A 6,916-nucleotide genomic window follows, 5' to 3' on the forward strand; every position below is an offset into this window, starting at 1 on the left:
TCAGAAAATACTTCCGCTACTTTCTCAGAGAAAAGCAGAAACGGCTCTAAAACAAATCCCTTCTGCTGGGAGGTAACCCCTGCCCACCTGGACGCAACAAAGGCAGACAAGCAGGGGAGCCTTCCTCTCGTATTGTGATGGTGGAGAGAGTGCAACACGATCTGGGCCTGTCCTCAGTTACCTGCTGGTGAGGAAGCTCACTCTACCAGACACCAGGCACTGCACACATCTACTACGCACACATGTAGGTTTTTGGATAACTTCTTACTTTGTCCTTTTTACAGTTCTGTAAAATATTTAGGTATTACTGATATACTCTTTGTATGTGGTGGTGGTTAATATCCATGCTGCAGGACAAATTGCCCATAAAGGGGACAATTAAAGATTACTAAACTAATTCCTGAACTGTTCCGTTGTTGTAAACTGTGAGAGTGGGGGTTGGTTTGTGAATGTGTGTGAGTGTTAAGTTATTGAAAAAGAGAGAGGGAGCAGGGGGTGGTGGGAAGAAAGAAGGCGAGATTTTGTCACCTCAGCTCATGTTTCTCTCGTGACAAGCCCCTGTAATTGGGTGGAGGGTCACCTGCTACCCGGGTCACCTGCTACCCGGGTCACCTGCTACCCGGGTCACAGACACTTCTGTCTAAAGACACCGGGGGACTCGAACCTGTGATCTGTTGATCTGCAATCCAATGCTCTAACCACTAAGCCATGCCTTAAATACTCTTTAGGTAGGGGAACAGACAGGCAGGCAGACAGAGAGAAAGAGAGAGACAGACAGACAGAGACAGACAGACAAAGACAGACAGACAGAGACAGACAAAGACAGACAGACAGAGACAGACAGAGACAGACAGACAAAGACAGACAGACAGAGACAGACAAAGACAGACAGACAGAGACAGACAGAGACAGACAGAGACAGACAGAGTCTCCATGTCTCTTCTGCTTCATTCTCATGTGTCTGACAGAGAAGGGGGGGTGAAGGGGGAGTGGGGGGCGAGGGGTGAAAGGGGGAGGGGTGAAAGGAGGAGGGGGGAGGGGTGACGGGGGGATAATTACAGTCATGAACGTTGAGCAGATACACCCGTTGTGAGTAATCTCTTTCATTAGGCCCAAACCTGTTAAAACAGGAAGCAGATGAGCTGTAATATTTCGGGAGGGATTTTTAATACGGAATGGAATGTTTGTTTTACACCTGGATAGCTAGCCACTCGTTTACGCATCACGACATGCCAACAGGCAGTGCGTGCGTTGACCTCTGACGAGACATTTGGGAGAGGTTGCTGAACCAAACTCCCAAACCACCATCGTCATGGCTACCGTGGTCGTCTGGGCGCTGGAGCCAAGCCTGGAGGAGGCTCGGCAGCGAAGCGACCATCTTGTTTGTTTTCAGTTGGGTTCAGTTTCTCTGGCAAGCACTAGCCCCCACTGGGGGCTGTGTGGGGGTGAGGGCTGAGGGCAGGCTGACCCCAGAACAGAGGCTGAGGGTGCAGGAGGGTTGGGGGGGTGGGGTAGGGGGTAGTTCTGGTGTTATAGACTGAGGCACAACCAGGCAGCGGTCATCCAACCCTGGAGGGACAGTGGCCATGAGAGAGAGAGAGAGAGGGAGAGAGAGAGAGAGAGAGAGAGAGGGAGAAGAGGGGGAGAGAGAGAGGGAGAAGAGGGGGAGAGAGAGAGAGAGAGAGGGAGAGAGGGAGAAGAGGGGGAGAGAGAGGGAGAGGGAGAAGAGGGGGAGAGAGAGAGGGAGAGAGAGAGAGGGAGAAGAGGGGGGGAGAGAGAGAGAAGAGGGGGAGAGGGAGAGAGGGAGGGAGAGAGAGAGAAAGAGAGAGCGAGGGAAAGAAAAGAGGGGTAGAGGGCAGATAGTACAAACACATCTAAGTGCTGCCTTCACTACTGATCGTCCCTCAGTTCGTAACCAGGCTTGCATGAACCATGACAGCATGTCTGGGGGAGATCCCCCCTCCCCCAGACCCTCCTCTTAACCCCCCCAAACCATGACCATGTGATACTATAGTCCACCATACAACACCCCAAGCTCATCTAGAAACATCCTTCTCCAGATATTAGAACCCAGTTAGAAGGGATCATACCAGACGGACATCAGCTCAACATGCTGAACATGGGATTAGACTCCACAGACAACAACCTGAAACGACATCATTACAATACAATTCATATAATCCGTCATTTAGCATTCATGATAACTGATCAAAGAATATTTCTATAATCTCTGTATGTGACCCAGGATCCGTCCGTTCTCTACCACTTGGCCGCCATGAACGTAAAAAACATTTCTGAGAGGATTTTCCAAGGATATTTGGGAGATGAAAATGATATATTATTCATGCATTTCTCTGCAACACTAAGCCTCATGCACGCACAAACACAATATTTACACTGGCACAATGAATGGAGAGAGCTGGCTGGTGCAATTTGGGCCTTTCCTAAAAACACGACCCTCTCTCTCTCCATCACCTCCCCTCCTCCCCCCTGCCCAAGCTCTCTAACTGGGGTCACCCTCAGTTTACACGCAGAACGTTTGGCAAGCAAAAAGGTCGTCTGAAGGTTACTGTGTCAGTCTAAGAGAGTTACCCCTCGGGAGAGGAGAGAGGAGGCTCTCAGACAACAGTCTGTCTGTGTTAGAGAGGAGAGGAGAGATGAGGAGGAGAGGAAAAGAGAGGAGAGGAGGAGGTGAGAGGAGAGAGGAAGAAACAGGAGAGAGGAGAGGAGGAGAGAGGAGAGGGGGAAAGAGGAGAGAAGAGTAGGAGACAAACTGAGGAGAAGTAAGTTCAGCGTGACCCAGCTGTGAATGAGAATGTCCTCATTCACATGGCTTCTAGAGCTCCCTGCTTAACACCAGCAGAAGCAGCCTGGGCACCACATATCTCACCAGCCTCGACCAGAGGAGCCTGGGCACCACATATCTCACCAGCCTCGACCAGAGGAGCCTGGGCACCACATATCTCACCAGCCTCGACCAGAGGAGCCTGGGCACCACATATCTCACCAGCCTCGACCAGAGGAGAGGAGGACAGTGGGGGGTGGAGATGAGAGGTGGAGAGAGAAAGGGTTTGAGGGGATGTGTGTAAAGATGAGCAGAGTGGGTGAGACAGGAGTAAGGGATGGAGCGGAGAGTGGGGGTGGACAGGGGAGGGAGAGAGGGTAAAGGCAGGACAAGAGGGAGGGAGGGAGGACAGAGAGGGAGGGATGAACAGTGTCAGGGTGGTTTTGAAGAGAGGGCTGAAGAGAAGGGTTCTTTTCTGCAGAAGAGGATGGCTGCAGAGACGGCGTTTCTTTTCTGCAAAGAGATGTGGAGGAGGCCGTAGATCAAGTGGGTGAATAGGCACAAGATTGAGTGTGTGTGTGTGTGTGTGTGTGTGAGAGAGTGTGCGAGTGCTTCAGTGTTTTGTGTACCAGTCTGCTGAAGAGCCAGTGTTTAATACACAATAAACAGATAATGTCAGGGTGTGTACGTAATTCTTTAGTCTTCTATGAGTGTGTGTGTGTGTGTGTGAGTGAGTGTTTATTTGACTGTGTGGCTGTGTGAAGTTAAAAGGGGGGTGGGGGGCCATCCATCACCAGTTGATAGTCCCCACAACCCCCCTGGGCCCTGCTGGCTGAGAGGATGGTGCTTGTGAGGCACAAAGACGTCCATCCAGGAGCCTTCTCAGAGGAGTGAAGAGGTGTTGCTGGAGTAACAGCCTTCACACTAACAGCCATGCCGACCACAGCAAGTCATTACTGCTGACTGGGGCAGCCCACACACAGACCTGCTGGAGGTTAACCAGCCAATGAGGACCTGCTTCAGGTTAACCAGCCAATCAGGACGTCGTACAACGAGTTGGTGTGGAAACCCTCTTCTGCTCAATAAAACTAAAAGATGTATTTTCTATTTGTGATAAATAGAAATGTGATAAAAAAAGCGTCTGATAAATGACTGAAGTTTTAATTCCAATGTGAGGAAACAGAGCCTGTTTGAGCCTGAGACTGGTTTGTGTTGAAGCGATGTGTTAGTTTAGGTGTGTTGTGTGAGACAGCCTAATATTCTGGAGTGTGTGTTCTCACCAGAAGTAGCCCGACATCTCCAGCAGGCTCAACAACCAGCGGTTAGACAACCACACCACAACACGGCTTGTGGTTTCGCACTGTACCTTCTCTATGCAGAGACAGAGACAGCACTATGAAGACCTTCTATCCAGAGTGCTTTGAGAAGGATGTCAGGGATGAATTCATTTATAACCACTCTCTCCCCCACCTCTCTCCCCCACCTCTCTCTCCCCCTCTCCCTCTCTCCGTCTCTCTCTCCGTCTCTCTCCCTCTCTCTCTCTGTCTCTTTCTCTCCACTTCTCTCTCCTTGCTCTCATCTGTGCCACTTTAAACAGGAGCTCTATTTATTTCTCCCAGAGTCCAGAGAGGAGAGATCTGATTGGCTGGGAGTCCAGTGCTCTCTCTCCCAGTGGAGCACCAATGGGATCACTGGTAGCAGGGCCAGTCCGCTCCACGGATCCAGTAACCCCCTGACCATCCAGGGAGACACTCGCTAGCTTCCCCGCTACGCTCCCAGATCCCCCACCTCCATCCCCTCCTCCATCATCCCCTCCTCCATCATCCCCTCCTCCACCATCCCCTCCTCCATCATCCCCTCCTCCATCATCCCCTCCTCCATTCTGGTGATCTGCATGTCTTCTGGCATGTTAGTGGGCTAGCTATGAGCTGGGGCCCAGATAGAGTTTACCTTTCAATGCCCCACACGATAGGACAAACAGTAACCTTTCCCCAAGCTTCCCTCCCCTCCCCTCCCCTCCCCTCCCCTCCTCACCTCCACCTCCCTATGGGCAGGTGCTGGTTTAAATTTAGTCCCGGCTAGGTGAGGTGCACCCTGGGTAGGAGAGGAGCAGGTCTGCTCTCCTTCAGGGTGTGTTGATGTCAGGGGGAATGACACATCACCCTGGCTGCCTTGTCAAAAACCTCACCACCTCCCCTGCCCTCCACACTCCCCCAGGTCCTAAAACCAGCACCGTTTGGTTTCTGCTGTCTAATTTATCTGGAAACACCAGCTATCGCAAACCAGGCTGGAGCTGGCTGGAGTGTTAATTAAGGAACATTGTTGTGGCTGTTAAACATGGACGCAGGGCCTGGGGTGAACGCACGCTATAGTGCGGCCAATCAGAGAGAACGAGGAGGGGTGTGGGGGGGCTGACACCTACACTACCAACCCTGGAGGCCGTCTGTCTGCAGGTTCAAACCCCCCCCCAAACCTTCAACACAAACATGTCAGAACCTCCAGGTCTCCAAGCTTGTGTGTGTGTGTGTACACAGACACGGTTTGTGTTTCCAGTGTGTGTGTGTGTGGGGAGTGTGAGCGTGTGTGTGTGCGTTCCATGGTGCTCCGGATGCTTCCGGGAAACACAGAGGTAGAGAGGGAGGATAGTGTCTGTTGGCCCAGACCTACACCGGCGGCCATGTTGTTTGGTGTTGAAGGTCATGAGAGATTTATGTTAAGCTGGGAGTCAGGTAGAGGTGTGTGTGAGTTAGGTAGAGGTGTGTGTGAGTCAGGTAGAGGTGTGTGTGAGTCAGGTAGAGGTGTGTGTGAGTCAGGTAGAGGTGTGTGTGAGTCAGGTAGAGGTGTGTGTGAGTCAGGTAGAGGTGTGTGTGAGTCAGGTAGAGGTGTGTGTGAGTTAGGTAGAGGTGTGTGTGTGAAGGGCTTTTCTTAGGAAGACTAAACATGCAGCCAGCTGAACTGAGTCCTGAGTCAGCGCAGCTGTAAACACACCCGCGCTCACGACCCTGAGGAGCAAGGAGGAGGAGCGTGGAAGAGCAGGGAGGAGGAGCAGCGTGGAGGAGGAGTGAGGAGGAGGAGCAGCGAGGAGGAAGAGCGAGGAGGAGCAGCGAGGAGGAAGGAGGAAGAGCGAGGAGGAGCAGCGAGGAGGAAGAGCGAGGAGGAGGGAGGAGTGAGGAAGAGGATCGAGGAGGAGGAGTGAGGAGTGAGGAGGAGGAGCAGCGAGGAGGAGGAGAGATGAGGAGGAGCAGTGAGGAGGAGGATCGAGGAGGAGCAGCGAGGAGGAGTGAGGGGAGGCACAGAGCTTCAGCACAGAGCTTCGCTGGGAACCAGGCGGGTTGCCAGGTTTGGGACCGTAGCAGAGTCATTGGGGATTAGAGTCCTGCCCTCGGCTCTCCACAGGGGGGTTGGGAGCGGGCCTCAATTACCCCGGAGCGGCACGTTTGATTTGGTCGGGCACTTTTTGAGGACAGACCTACAAGCTGAATAATGCACCATTAGCGACTCGAAATCACTCCTCTGTAATGGGTCACTTACACCTCTAGTGCAGGGCTGGGGTGAGGGGGGCCTGGGTGAGGGGGGCCAGGGTGAGGGGGGCCAGGGTAAGGGGGGCCAGGGTGAGGGGATCCTGGGTGAGGGGGGCCTGGGTGAGGGGATCCTGGGTGAGGGGGGCCTGGGTGAGGGGGGCCTGGGTGAGGGGGGCCTGGGTGAGGGGGGCCGGCCAGGCCTACGCCTATTACGCTGTTAACAACAAAGCAGCACATGCATAATATTGTAAAACACAGATAGAGCTGACACCATGACTGGCCTTCACACAGCCTACCAAGACACACTCAGCCCTGGAGACCTCCTCTGATCCAGCACACTGACACGAGAGAGAGAGAGAGACAGAGACAGAGACAGAGAGAGAGAGAGAGAGAGAGAGAGAGAGAGAGAGAGAGAGAGAGAGAGAGGAGGTGAAACTGAAATCATTAGGTAGCTCTGGATGGCAACACTGGGGGGAGAGAGGACTGGGGGAGAGAGGTAGGGGGAGAGAGGTAGGGGGAGAGAGGTAGGGGGAGAGAGGTAGGGGGAGGAAGGCTTGGGGGGAGACAGAGTACGTCCTCCTTGAGATCCGGTACACACACACCTTAGTCA

Source organism: Osmerus mordax, chromosome 13 (genome assembly GCF_038355195.1).
Source record: "Osmerus mordax isolate fOsmMor3 chromosome 13, fOsmMor3.pri, whole genome shotgun sequence".
Taxonomy (NCBI): domain Eukaryota; kingdom Metazoa; phylum Chordata; class Actinopteri; order Osmeriformes; family Osmeridae; genus Osmerus; species Osmerus mordax.